The sequence below is a fragment of the Ornithorhynchus anatinus genome, chromosome 3 (genome assembly GCF_004115215.2).
Source record: "Ornithorhynchus anatinus isolate Pmale09 chromosome 3, mOrnAna1.pri.v4, whole genome shotgun sequence".
In the NCBI taxonomy this organism is placed as follows: Eukaryota; Metazoa; Chordata; class Mammalia; order Monotremata; family Ornithorhynchidae; genus Ornithorhynchus; species Ornithorhynchus anatinus.
Window position 1 is genome coordinate 101974254 of NC_041730.1, and position 15533 is coordinate 101989786.

The 15533-nt window shown below is 41.9% G+C and overlaps 1 protein-coding gene and 1 non-coding gene across 2 annotated transcripts in view; one reads left to right on the forward strand and one right to left on the reverse strand.

The window, feature by feature from the left end:
• The window catches only part of CTNNA3 (catenin alpha 3), a 1377490-nt gene that overhangs the window by 365670 nt on the left and 996287 nt on the right, over positions 1–15533 (reverse strand).
• LOC114810732 lies at positions 14863–15000 on the forward strand. Its single transcript, XR_003758427.1, has one exon. It is a non-coding gene; the product is annotated as a small nucleolar RNA SNORA7 (small nucleolar RNA).

A 15533-nucleotide genomic window follows, 5' to 3' on the forward strand; every position in this document is an offset into this window, starting at 1 on the left:
ATGTCAGTAATACCTAGATCTAAAAATAAAGTACTTAAAAAGGGAGTTGTTTGGGGATTTTGGTCTGATCTTAAAAAAACAAAAAGGTGTTATTTCACTTCTGTAATTACTGTTTATTCAAGTGTTTCTTCTTCATGCAATGTAAAACTATTTTTAAAAAATCCTTCCTTTAATGATAAATTTTTGTAAAAATGATTTAGAGTTACATGGAAATAACTACAACATCATTAAAAATGCAGTCACTAAACCTTATTCTCATTATGCAGTAGGGGGGAATGAATGTCTCCCAACATGTTGCCCAGCAGCAAATCATATTCGATAGGGACTTCATTTGGGTACAAGTAAAAATAGTGAAAGCATCAATTGCCTTCAGAACACTAGATACAGTTTGACCCAAAAAATAACTTGAGTTGTGGCAAGAATACTGGGTGTGTGAAGTATGTGTCATTCATTCATTCATTCAAGGATATGTATTGAGCACTTACTGTGTGCAGAGCACTGTACCAAGCACTTGGAGACTACAATTTGGCAACAGATAGAGAAATCCCTACCCAACAATGGGGTCACAGTCTAGAAAGGGGAGACATAACAAAAAAACCAAACAAGTAGGCAGACATCACTATTATCAAAATAGATAAATAGAACCATAAATAAATGCACATCATTAATAAAATGAATAGAGTAATAAATATGTACAAATATATACAAGTAATGTGGAGATGGGAAGGGGTAGAGCAGAGGGAGGGAGTAGAGGCAATGGGGAGGGGAGGAGGAGCAGAGAGAAAGGGAAGGCTCAGTCTGGGAAGGCCTCCTAGTGGAGGTGAGTTATCAGGCTTTGAAGAGTGTGAGAGAGTATGTTTGGCAGATGTGAGAGGGGAGGGCATTCCAGGTCAGAGGTAGGATGTGGGCCAGGGATCAATGGTGGGACAGGCAGGAACGAGGCACAGTCATAAACAGCATGGCCTCCTGGAAAGAGCATGGGCCTGAAAGCCAGAGGACCTGGGCTCTAATCCTAACTCTGTCAACTGCTCTGTGACCTTGGGCAAGTCACCTAACTTCTCTGTCCCTCAGTTTCCTCAACTGTAAAATGAGGATTAAATCCTACTCCCTTCTACTTAGACAGTGAGGCCCATGTGGGACAGAGACTGTGTCCAACCTGATAAACTTCTATCTACCCCAGTGCTTAGAACAGTGCCTGACACGAAGTGCTTAACAAATACCATAATTATTGAGTGACACAAAAAAATTCAGGATACTACAGGGAATGAGAAAAGAGATTTCATCTCTGCAGGACTTCTACCTGGACTCACATGTCCCTGCCCCACATTCTCTAGCTCCAATATCTGGAAAGATGCTACACGAAGATGCAGGTCTAAAATGTGGGTGAGGATCCATTCTAATTCTTACCTCGAGGAGATAAATCAATTCATCATATAAGAACTCAAACTTCTACTTAAAATAAAAATTCTATATTCCTTAACTATTGCCCAGAGCTATTTCTTTGACAATGGGTCTCCAATACACAAACTTTCTCTAGAATAGACTGCAAACTCCTTGTGGACAGGAACTGTATCTACAGCTATTATATCCTCCCAAATGCTTAGGACATAGGACACAGTATGAGTGTTGAGTTCATACCACTGAATGATCAATTGATAAATCTACCCCAAGATGTCTTGCTCTAGAGGAACTTCTCATCCAAACATATTTATTGAATAAAGACTGTGTGTAGAGCACACATCCTTGATTCCCTACCCAGAAGGAGTTTCCAGTCTAGGACAGTTCAGACGAATATTCTGGTGACTCTGACATACTTTGAAAGGGAAAAACATGTTCCCTCTCTCTTCAATCCAAGGACGCAGAGGTCCCCTAACTAATCTAAAGCCAATATTTTCTAAAACTCATTTAGCCTTGGATGAGCATACCTGAGGGGTTAATCTAATTGGACCAATTTTTTAATGTTCCAGAATCTGGAACATTCCCTCTCTTGACTATAAGCTTATTGCAGACAGGGAATGTGTCTGTTTATTGCTGTATTGTAAACACAGGAAGAGCTTAATAAATATGATTGAATGAATGAATGGAACCATTTTTTAGAGCAATAATTGGACTTTTTTGAACAAATTTTGGTCATCTTCTTTCAAATTCATGGTGTATCAATCCTACCTACAAAGCATAATTTGTGAACAGATTTGGAAAGTTATAAAGCCGGAGAATTTAAAGTATCAGGGACATCATATCCACCAGCTGGGTGTGCAATAAGGCCAAGGAAGCATTTGAAAAAAAATTCAGAAACCAAATTTTTACCAGCTCACATGATCCTGACTCATTAACAACTAAATGAAATTGTGACCTGAAACTAGTGAGCTTTTTCCCAATTTAGTAAGGAGTAGCTGAAATCCATTTGGTCCAGAACCTAGAGACTATTTCTTCTTACGATTCTTCTTATGATTCACCAGCATGACTCCTGGTTCAAAAAAGAGTTTCCTGACAGTTGGTATTTGGAGCACTGTCATTTTAACTCTTTTTTTCATGGGTTTTAAAGAATTTGCAATTTAGATTTTGGTTTTCACAGCAGCCCCAAGCCATTACTGGAGAAACCAAGGGAAAGTTTAATCATTTTTAAACGACTTAACTCTTACTAGTACCCTGTTGATGTCTTCTTCTGGGAGTGGTTGATCCTTAACACTGATGTGATCTGGCTGGGTCCGGGATCAATACTAACATAAAAGTCAACCAGAAGAATGTTTCCATTCAAATGACCACCATACTAGGCTGCTCGTAATAATCTGGTTTGTCTCCTGCATCAGCTTCCTAGTTTATCTACCTGCCTCCAGGCTCTCCCCTTCCAGCCCATTCTTAACTCTGCTGCTTGGGTCATTTCGATTCTCAAAAACCTCCAGTGGGTTCCCATTCTGTTCCACATCTAACAATTAGTTTCAAAACACTCCATCAGCCCTAAACACTCCATCAGCCCTTCACTTCCTATTTATCCTATTAATCTATCCTATTAATCATACTCATGGGAAACAGCATGGACTAGTGGAAAGAGGAAAAGCCTGGGAAATGGAAGACCTGGGTTCTAATACTGGCTCTGCCACTTGTCTACTGTGTGACTTTAGGCTTGAGCAAGTCACTTCAATTCTCTATGCTTCAGTTTTCTCACCTGTAAAATGGGGATTAAATTCTACTCCCATCAAGTTAAATTGTGAGTCTCATGAGGACAGGGACTGTGTCCAACCTGATTATCTTGTACCTATTCCAGGACTTAGTCCAGTGCTTGGCACACAGTAGGCACAGTGCCATAATTATCATTATTATTGTTATTTTTATTATTATCAATTCTCTTCTTCCACTATAAAACAACTTCCAATATTCATTCGTCTCAAACTAATCAATTCACTGTGCCTCTTTCTCATCTCTCCTGCCAATGCCCTCTTGCTCCCACTCTCCTTGCCTGAAATTCCCTCTTCACTAAAGTCCAACAGACTACAGCTCTCCCCATCTTCAAAGCTTTTCTGAAATGAATCTCATTCCAAATTACTGTAGTTGCTTATCTCCCCACTTCATATAAGCCAACCCTAGCTCTTTCCCATATCTAGGCCTTTAAGTACTAATACCACCCATCCCATCAGTCAAGCATATTTATTCAAATTCATTTAATCATATTTATTGAGTAATTACTATGTGCAGAGGTGCAGAATACTGTACTAAGCACTTGGGAGATTACAATATAGTAACTTAGACAAATTCCCTGCCTACAATGAGTTTACAGTCTAGTGGGAGAGCTTTCATTCTAGAGGGGACCATAAGTATGAACACATATCTTCTAGTACTTCCTCCTGTCCGTCATTTATTTAATTGTATCACCCACTAGATTGTAAACTCCTTAAATGCAGGATCACCTATATTAATGCCACTGAAGTCTCCTAAGTACTTGGTACAGTCCTACCTATAGTAGGTAGTTGCTCAATATAATCTACTGCTTGACTGCTCAGTTAAGCGGGGAAAGCAGAAAGGTTGGATGATTGTGCTGAATTTTTACTTGTCAGCTCATTATAGTGTTCAGGGTAGGCTCTAAGTGAATACAATTGATTGATTAATTGATTGAGTGTCTGCCCCCAAGGTAAGAGTAGAGGAATCTGTTTGTATGTCACTGTCCACATCTGCCTAGAGCAACTCCATTCATGATCCCAAAGCTTAGATTTCACCCAGGAAGGTTTGGTCCTGGGCATCTTTGGCCATCAATTATTATTGTTTTGTTTTTTTATCTCCTACTTTGTCAGTTCCTGGGCAGAGAGTGAGCTGGCAGTATTTACTTACATCCAATGGGGTGAAGTTTGGGTAAATGGTCCAGAAAACATTGTACTAGGGCAATTTCACTTGAACTATTTTCTGTTCCAGGTTCCAGTTTGAAGCAAAAACTCCTCACTATTGGCTTCAAAGTTCTCCATCAGTTTTCATTCATTCAATAGTATTTATTGGGTGCTTACTATGTGCAGAGCACTGTACTAAGTGCTTGGAATGTACAAGTCAGCAACAGATAGAGACAGTCCCTGCCCTTTGACGGGCTTACAGTCTAATCGGGGGAGACAGGTAGACATGAACAATGGCAACAAATAGAGTCAAGGGGAAGAACATCTCATAAAAACAATGGCAAATAAATAGAATCAGGGTGATGTACATCTCATTAAACAAAATAAACAAAATGAATAGGGTGATGAAGATATATACAGTTGAGCAGACGAGTACAGTGCTGGGGGGGTGGGACGGGAGAGGGGGAGGAGGAGAGGGAAAGGGGGGAGAATAGGGTAAGGCCTCTTGGAGGAGGTGAGCTTTAAGTAGGGATTTGAAGAGGGGAAGATAATTAGATTGTCGGAGGTGAGGAGGGAGGGCATGCCAGGACGGCGGGAGGATGTGGCCCAGGGGTCGATGGCGGGATAGGCGAGACCGAGGGATGGTGAAGAGGTGGGCGGCAGAGGAGCGGAGCATGTGGGGTGGGCAGTAGAAAGAGAGAAGGGAGGAGAGGTAGGAAGGGGAAAGGTGATGGAGAGCCTTGAAGCCTAGAGTGAGGAGTTTTTGTTTGGAGCGGAGGTTGATAGGCAACCACTGGAGGTGTTTAAGAAGGGGAGTGACATGCCCAGAACGTTTCTGTAGGAAGATGAGCTGGGCAGCGGAGTGAAGAATAGACTGGAGTGGGGCGAGAGAGGAGGAAGGGAGATCAGAGAGAAGGCTGACACAGAAGTCTAGCCGGGCTATAACTAGAGCCTATAGCAGTAAGGTAGCCGTTTGGGTGGAGAGGAAAGGGCAGATCTTGGTGATATTGTAAAGGTGAGACCGGCAGGTCTTGAAAACAGATCAGATGTGTGGGGTGAACGAGAGAGACGAGTCAAAGATGACACCGAGATTGCGGGCCTGAGAGACGGGAAGGATGGTCGTACCATCTGCAGTGATAGGGAAGTCTGGTAGAGGACCGGGTTTGGGAGGGAAGATGAGGAGCTCAGTCTTGCTCATGTTTAGTTTTAGGTGGCGGGCCGACATCCAGGTGGAGACATCCTGGAGGCAGGAGGAGATGCGAGCCTGAAGGGAGGGGGAGAGGACGGGGCGGAGATGTAGATCTGCATGTCATCTGCGTAGAGATGGTAGTCAAAGCCGTGAGAGCAAATGAGTTCACCAAGGGAGTGAGTGTAAATGGAGAACAGAAGAGGGCCAAGAACTGACCCCTGAGGAACTCCAACAGTTAAGGATGGGAGGGGGAGGAGGCACCCCCTTCTACCTCACTTCTCTTCTTTCCTTCTACAGCCCAGCCCGCACACTCCGCTCCTCTGCCGATAACATCCTCACTGTGCCTTGTTCTCACCTGTCCTGCCATTGACTCCTGGCCCAAGTCCTACCTCTGGCTTGGAATGCCTTCCCTCTTCACATCCATCAAACTAGCTCTCTTCACCTCTTCAAAGCCCTACTGAGAGCTCACCTCCTCCAGGAGGCCTTCCCAGACTGAGCCCCCCTTTTCCTCTGGTCCTTCTCCCCTCCACATTCCCCCTACTCCTTCCCTCTTCTCTACCCCCTTCCCTGCCCCAAAACACTTGCGTATATTTCTACATACTAATTACTCTATTTTTTTAATGATGTGTATATAGCTATAATTCTATTTATCTATTTTGATGCTAGTGATGTCTACCTGCTTGTTTTATTTTGTTGTTTGTCCACCCCTTCTAGACTGTGGGCCTGCTGTTGGGTAGGGATTGTCTCATTTGCTTCCCAGTTGTATTCTCCAAGCACTTAGTACGGTGCTCTGCACACAGTAAGTGCTCAATAAATACAATTGAATGAATGAATAAATCAACCTGTGACTGGTCCCACTGCCTCTGTGAAACATGTTACATAGGTGGAATCCTCTCTAGTTTCTATGGAGCTTCAAACCTGTAACTGCTGAAAGATGAAGCCCTTAGAGTACAATTACTGATATTCTTCAACTCTCCAGGAAGTTACATTTCCCTTACAGCAGGAAGATAATACATCAGTGATGTTGAACCAAGTCATTCAGTGTCTAGTACTATTCAGTTATTTTAGTGTAATTGCCCTTGCTGGCAGACTTAAATTGAGCACTTTGGAAAGAATGTGCTGTTAGAGTAACTCTCATATCCCCTCTTGCAAGATTCTTCAAAGTCTCTTAATTGGCTCTGCTGAGCGCTTTCTGGACTGCTCCCCTGGATCTGGCTCCTGGGGACCTAGGCACAAGGAGGGACCAGGCATGAACAATTCAGGATAGACAAGAAGAACCCCAGTGACTTCCACTGCCTGAGCCTGAGCCAATAATAGGACCCGTCCTTATACCTCGAGAAGGAAGAAAACCTGAAATTTAATATTATAACATTAGTCCACAAAGCAATCCTAGGGGCCTTAATACCTCTTATGCAATCAAATACAAGGGAGCAAGATAAATAGGTAGGGGATGAAAAGAACTTTTCCTTCCTATACGTCAGGAAAGGGGATGGCCTGAAGATTCATCCTCTGAGAAACATGGAAGTGACCCAGTGATTTATTGAGAAGAAAAAGAAAAGTACAAGGAAGAAGTTACTAAAGGAAATAGCCAAGGGGGAATTACTTTCATTCGACATTTTTGCAACAAATCCCAAGTGTTACACCATCATGAAGATTGTCAGTTTTAGGACAGTTTAAGTGGAGGTGGCCAAGAGCACTGCCCCCACAACTCCAACTGAAGTAGGAGTGCCCTCCCCCATGACCATTTTGGGCCATGTCTCCCCAGAGCACACAAGATGCATCAGGTAAGGCAACAACAGAGGAAATACCACTGCCCACCCCCCCGCTTCACTTCTCTCTCTGTCTCTTTACTCCTCTTTAATACATTGGCAAATAATAGTGCCTATTTTTGACAACCCAAACATTTCATTTAGTCATCACTGATGAAATGGAAGAAATTATTGAAACGAGTTATTTATTTTAAAGTTATAATATCAACCATCAACTTAATGTTTTAATAGTCCTGTCTAAATTTGCATTTTTACATGACTTAGTCAAGGTTGGTATTTGAGATTAGAGTGTTGCTGACACTAGTGGGATGAGGTCAGAAGGCACCGAATGTGAAAAATAGTTGAGCAGGTGTAGTGATTATTGCTTTCATAGACATCTAAGGTAATATGGTGAAATTATGGAAAAATAATAATAAATAATAATTGTGGTTTTTGTTAAAGGCTTACAATGTGCCAAGGACTGTACTAAGCACTGAGGTAGAGACAAGGTATTCATATTGGATAGAGTCTCTGACCCACAGGGGGCTCAGCATCTTAAAACCCATCTTACAGATGAGGCACAGAGAAGTTAAGTGACTTCTCCAAGGGATAATAATAATAATAATGTTGGTATTTGTTAAGCGCTTACTATGTGCAGAGCACTGTTATAAACGCTGGGGTAGACACAGGAGAATCAGGTTGTCCCACGTGGGGCTCACAGTCTTAATCCCCATTTTACAGATGAGGTCACTGAGGTCCAGAGAAGTGAAGTGACTCGCCCACAGACACACAGCTGACAAGTGGCAGAGCCAGGATTCAAACCTATGCCCTCTGACTCCAAAGCCCGTGCTCTTTCCACTGAGCCACGCTCAGAACCCACATCCTCTGACTCCTAGGCTGTTGCTTAGTGGAAAGAGCTTGGGCTTAGGAGTCAGAGGTTGTGGGTTCTAATCCCAGATCTGCCACTTAATAATTATGATATTTATTAAGTGCTTATTATGTGCAAAGCACTGTTCTAAGCACTGGGATTGACACAAGGTGATCAAGTTGTCCCACATGGGGCTCACAGTCTTAATCCCTATTTAACAGATGAGATAACTGAGGCACAGAGAAGTTAAAGTGACTTGCCCAAGGTCGCACAGTGGACAAGTGGCAGAGCCGGGATTAGAACCCATGACATTCTGACTCCCAGACCCGTACTCTATCCACTCCACCATGCTGCTTCTCCTACTTATCAACTGTGTGACCTTGGGCAAGTCAACTTAACTTCTCTGTGCCTCAGTTCCCTCATCTGTAAAATGGGGATTAAGACTCTGAGCCCTATGTGGGACAACCTGATTACCTTGTATCTACCCCAGTGCTTAGAACAGTGCTTTGCACATAGTAAATGCTTAACAAATGCCAATCATCATCATCATCGCTAGGCCACACTGCTTCTCACTGGAAAATGGAGCATGTCCTATAATGCTAGAACTGGACAAATCCCAAATGCTACAATCCAATTTGTTAAGCAGTTTTACTTCTACCATGAATCAGTGAAAGGCGAGGTCTAGTGGCAAGGTGGGATCGGAGAAATTAAAGTCCTGGAATCAGCTCAGTCTACTATTTTTTATGGTATTTGTTGAGTACTTACCATATGTGAGATGCTGTATTAAGTGCTGGGGTAAATACAAGATGATCTGGTTGGACACAATCTCTTACTCAAGTAGAGGTCACAGGGTAACTGAGGCACAGAAATGTTAAGTTACTTGCCCAAGGTCACCCAACCAAAAAGTGGCAGAGCCAAGATTAGAACCCAAGTTCTCTGACTCCCATGCCAGTGGTCTATCCACTAGGTCAGACTGCTTTAAGACTACTAGCATTGAAGCTCTACTTCCATCAGCACAATGTTACAAGGTGGAGCAAATGAAGAGAATGGATGTTACAGATTATCTAACAGTGGTGGAAAGGTGACTTGAAGAGGGGTAACTCAAAATCAAGAGGATAGAGGAAGTATTTTTGGAAACAGTAACATATACCCTTGGAAAATATGGTACTCCAGCTCAAAGATGGACAATTTGATGGCTTCAACTCTATTCTAGGTAGATTCAACTTCATTATGATCTTCTTAGACCTCCCAACTGCCTTTTTACACTGTAGACTACCCCTGCCTCCTTGAAATTTTATCCAACCTTGGCTTAACTGACACTGTCCTCCTCTCTTGGTTCTCCTCCTATCTCTCTGACCACTTCTTCTCAATCTCTTCCCCTGGCTCCTTCTCTGCCTCACACCCTCTGACTTGCTCCCTTTGTTCTTACCCCAGCCCAATCCCACAGAACCTATGTACATATCAAATAAGTTATTTGTATTAATGTCTGTCTTCCCACTCTAGACTGTAAATTCACTGTGGACAGGGAACCTGTTTGTTTAATGTTGTATTGTACTCTCACAACTGCTTAGTACAGTGTTCTATACATAGTAAGTACTCAATAAATATGATTGAATTATTGGGTTCCTCTTTACAGCAATTGTCACATTCTCTGAAGAGGCAGTACCTTGAGCAATAGTTAAAAAAAGAGTTTCTGGGAATTAGGTTTCTGACTCCACATTCCCCAAAGTTTTCCTTAGGAGAAGTAAGTGGATTTCCTTTGTATGAGGATTTAGATTCTTAAGAAGCCCAGAAAATTGGCAAATATATTTGACATGATGAACCTATGACTAGGAGACTATAATGCCTTCTTGCTCCTTCCCTGGGTCACTTTAAGACTTTTCTGTCCCCGGACAAGATACATCCCATCCTGCCCTTACTGCCATACCTCACTTACCTTCCCAGTATGGCCAAGGTTAATCCCAAAATAGACAGAAAATTGCATCAGAATTAAAGAAGGGGTATGAGCCCGCTGTTGAGTAGGGACTGTCTCTATCTATTGCCGAATTGTACTTTACAAGCACTTAATAGAGTGCTCTGCACAGTAAGCACTCAATAAATACAATTGAATGAGTGATGGCTACAAATCAATCCACACAGCCCACTCTTTTAACACAAACCTACTATATGTACTTCCTTCTCATCTATCTGCCACCTACCGATCTTTGCCCTCATCCTTCCTCAGGCCTAGAACTCCCTCTCACTTCATATTTGACAGTCCACCACTCTCCTCCACCTTCAAAACCTTCCTAAAAGTCACATTTTTCCAAGAAGCCTTTCCTGACTGAGCGTTCACTTTCCCTATCCTCCCTCCCTCTACATTGACCATGTACTTGGCTATGTGCAAGAGAAGCAGCATGGCTCAGTGAAAAGAGCACGGGCTGGGGAGTCAGAGGTCATGGGTTCAAATCCCAGCTCCACTGTTTGTCAGCTGTGTGACTTTGGGCAAGTCACTTCACTTCTCTGGGCCTCAGTTCCCTCAACTGTAAAATGGGGATTAAGTCTGTGAGCCCCACATGGGACAACCTGATCACCTTGTATCCCCTCCAGCGCTTAGAACAGTGCTTTGCACAGAGTAAGTGCTTAACAAATGCCATCATCATCATTATGTACCCTTTAATCATTTTGATACTCAACCCAGCTCTCAGCACTTACGTATATATCCTTATAATCTTCTATACCTCCTTTGTGTGATTCATGTTATCCTCCACAGACTGTAAGCTCCTTGTGGTCAGGGATCACATCTACAAACTCTATTGTGTGGTACTTTCCCAAGCCCTTAGTCCAGAGCTCTACACATAATAAGGATGCAATAAATATCATAGAGAACTTGACCAAGGCTGCTAATCTCACTCCCGTACCACCAGTGTCAAGAGACAGGAATGAAGCCCTACTGGCCCATATTTCAGGGCCTGTGAGACTGGGGTGTATGAAGGTGGAGAAAGGCTTTTGCAAGTTTCTACTGGCCTCTAAAAGTTGTTAACATAGTTGATTCTCTCTCTGCAATTAATCAATCAAGAAATGGAATTTATTGAGCGCTTACTGTGAGCAGAAGATTGTACTACTAAATGCCAGAGTTGGTAGACATTTTCCAGGCAAAAAGATAAGAATAGATATGCTACGTATAACAGTCAGTAAAAACTAATGTTTTTTAACTTCCAGAGACTCAAATTTCAGTTTTTGCCTGAGGGAATTTCAGGAAAATGCAGTAGTATGACACTTCAGTCTGGCAGGCCAAAAAGACATCAGAAAAGTAAAGTTATCCAAATAAATTGGGAGAGACAAGTCCTGAATTGGGTCTGATCACTTTTTATAGGAGTGGGACAAGTAAGTGAAATGTCTAGGAGCCTTGGCTCAGATGGAAGGTACGCATTGGATTGGAGACTAAGACAATGAAGAAAAAGAGCAAAGAGAGAGTTCTGAAAGAGGATGTTTGAGAATAGATGAGAAAAAGGAAGCCACTGAGAAATGGAAAATGGACAAGGAATTCAAGAAAAAACCGAAACAAAGACGGAAAGGGTTGTTTAGGGAAACAGGGGGGAAAAAGAACTAAGCTAAAGGAGAAAATATTGTGAAAAGAAAGTTAAATTCCACATTATGAGTGCCTGTGACGTGAGTAAAATGCTGTGAACATAAAATAGAAAGTTCCTTTGGTAGAAGATTTCTTAAAAGGAAACTGCAGATGTGTCACTTGAACAGAAAAGGTGTTCAACCTTGTATCTTTCTGTCTCGTAAAGCTACATTTAAACTGAGCTGAATTGTCGCAAGACATCAAGTATATGCCACCTAAAGTAGTTGGAACCCAGGGTTTCACAGGTTGTTTGAACTTGCATTTAAGGTTGATTTACTTGAATTGTAATGCAATTCAACATTACATCCAGAAGTGGAAATTTGAGAGAGAGTGAAGCAGTTTGCAATTGAAAGCATAGGTCTTTCTCTGAGGATTATTTCAACTGGATTTTAACGAGTTAAGAGGCATGTCATATAGGGGTTATTTCTTATGGCAACGACGTGGGAGCTCAGAGTTTAATACAGGGAGTTATGGAACATGGGTGTTGTGTTCAAAACAGTACCCCATTAGCTCCAAATGAATAAAGTGAGTAGCACCTGTCCACTACACTCCAACAGTATGGAAAGAGAGGGATGGCTTTGGAAGGACTGAGTACAATTGCAGATGAAGGAGCAGATTGATAAGCTTCCATGCTCAGTATGCATAAGAGTAATACTTTTCAGTTAACCATTCCTTTGTAATTCGAAGGGCACCTTTAGTTCAAGGAGGATCAAAGAGAGTAGGAGAAGGAACAGAGTAGAATAGTCAAGACAGACAGGTTTGTTACATAATGCCACTTCCAGATGAGGAAAAACAGAAAAGAAAAGGAAATCTTGAAATCTACAGAATTGCTCTCCACCACATCAGGATGAAGGAGAATCCATTGCAATTTGAACAGTTCAAAAGACACAAAAGGAAAGTTTTTTCTCACAGTGGATGGTGATTATCATTATCATAATGATCATCAATGGTATTTACTAAGTGCTATGTGAATAGCATTATACTAAGCATTTGGGAGAGTATACAAGAGAACTAGCAGACACATTCCCTGAAGGGAAAGGCAGTCGGGCAAGAGAGGGCTTAATTGGGGAAGGTGTCTTGGTGGAGATGTGACCTTAATAATGGTTTAAAGGTGGGGAGAGTGGTGGTCTAGTGTAAATGAGGTGTTAGGGAGTTCCAGGCCAGAGACAGGACATGGGAAGGTGGTGAGATAGATGAGATCTGGGGATGGTGAGTAAATTGGTGCTAAAGAAGCGAAGCGTGCAGGGTGGGCTGAAGCAGGAGATCAGAGAGCTAAAATAGGAGGGGGCAGGAATTTTACTTGAATTTTATTCCCAAAGGTTGCTCTCTGGCCCCAGTCAGTCAATCATATTTATTGAGTGCTTAATTGTGTGCAGAGCACTATACTTAGCTCTTGGGAGAGTATAAATATAAGAAAATTGGTAAACCCATTCCTTGCCTACAAGAAGTCTAAGTCTATTTTGACTAATAATAATAATAATTGTGGTATTTGTTAAGCGTTTATTATGTGTCAAGTACTGTACTAAGCGCTGGTGTGGATACAAGCAAATCAGGTTGGACAGAATCCCTGTCCTATATGGGGCTCACAGTCTCAATCCCCACTTTACAGATGAGGTAACTGAGGCCCAGGGAAGCAAGTGACTTGCCCAAGGTCACACAGCAGACCTGCTACTCGACAGACTGAATGACATTGGAAAACATTTATAATGACTGGCCTTCAACTTTCCATATCCCAGCACTGAACTAAGTGCCTTCGGGAGGATTACCCAACTCTCTTCTCCTTCCTCCAGGGATAAAGAGATAGTTCCATTTCCCACTTAGCCACCAACATCCAGTTGGTAAAACTCAAAAGCCAGAAACATTATAATCCCACGTCCAATGAGGGTTAACTGGCCAAAACACTTCACCATGGTGAAGATGATGAGAGGAGACCAAGGTAGCGCAACAACCCAGGTCCCCTGAGTGTATTCAGTGGTCTCTACTAATGTTTGCCTGGACTCTTGCATATGTTATAAGAAAAGTTAGAAGACTAAATCAAATGTCTCCAGCGTACTACATTAAAAGGCATTCCTCTTACTTTTTTCACTTCCTGTGGAGAGAGAGAAAATATTTATGTACGTGTGCCCCTATGGATGGCAATATTTTAACAGATGTTTTAAACACTGTGTACATATATGGTTATCTGATACTTCCTCTACATCATGTAACTCTGTAGGTTTTCCTTGCTGTAAATGCATCTGGTCACTGCAGAGCTTGGAATAGTTTGGGTTATTCCTTCTTGAGTGCACCATTTTCCTGATGCTATGTTTCAGGGGAAGTAGCATGACTTAGAGGATAAAACAAAGGCCTGGGAGTCAGAAGGACCCCCAGCTCTGCCACATCTGCTGTGTGATCTTGGGCTAGTCACTTAACTTCCCTGAGCCTCACTTACCCCATCTGTAAAATGGGGATTAAGACTGTGAGCCCCATGTGGGACAAGGACTGTGTTCAACCTTATATAATAATAATAGTTTATTCTACAACTATTATTATTGTTATCATTATTATTAACCCAATTAGCTTGTATCTATCCCAGTGCTTAGAACACTACTTAACACATAATAAGCACTTAGTAGATACTATTCTATTATTACTATTACTCCATTGTTCAAGGTTGCGCATAATCTAGATTGTAAAATAATTGTGGGAAGAGAACCTGTCTATCAATTCTGTTACACTGTACTCTCCCAAACACTGAGTATAGTGCTCTGCACACAGTAAGTGCTCAATAAATACAATTGATAGATACTACAACTCGGCTTTTGTTTTATCTTATACTCTCTCTATTCACAGCTCTGCCACATCACCTGAGGTTTTGTTTCCTGGAATCATTAAAATATTTATTTGGTTCTGCATTTTTTGACCTTCCAACCCCTTGCTTCAACTATTTGTAGAGCAGCTGCTTGGTTATGTTGCTGTGATACAATATCTTCACTGGTCCTGTCCATAATATATTACACCCATAGTTCAAATTCTGTTGGACTAAGTGCTTTCCATTGCCGTTAAGTATAGAATGTAGTTTGTGCCAATGGAACAACTCTGGAAGTAATCAATCAATGAATGGTATTTATTGAATACCTACTGTATGTAGATTCTTCTCAGGATCACACCTGGAGAGTTTCCAGTACTTTACCAGTCTTGGCTATAAGAGGGAGAGTCAAGCAGAGGCATACTCATTCCATTCCTAGCTTGGGCAGTGACTAGCAAGTGAAAGACAATCTGCTACAACTCAAAACACACTTGTGCTGGGCAGCAGCAGCACAGCAGAGAGTCAAGGGTGGATACTCAGATTTACTGAATGGAAGAAGGTAGTGGTAAACCACTTTGATATTTTTACCAAGAAAACTCTATGGATACATTAACAGAACATCTGCAGATGGATTTGGGGCATTCTGGGAGAGATCTGTCCATGGAGTCATTATGGGTCAGAGATGATTTGACAGCATAAGACAAGAGAAGACTGTGTATCCTGATAGATTTGGTAGCTATGAACCCTATCATGAGGAACTTAAAATCTAATAGGGGAGACATGAAAATAAATCATAAATAGGGGAAGCAACATGATATGCATATGTGGTGGGGTTAGGATAATGAACTGCTTAGGGGATACAATTTCAAGTGCATAGGTGACAGACAGGAGGGATAATAGAGTGGGGAGATGAGAGGTGAGGTAAGGATTTCTGGAGAAGATATAATTTTAGTCGGACTGGAGATGGGTATATATAGAGGAAGAGGGATTTCCAGGAAAGCATGAGGGTGTGAG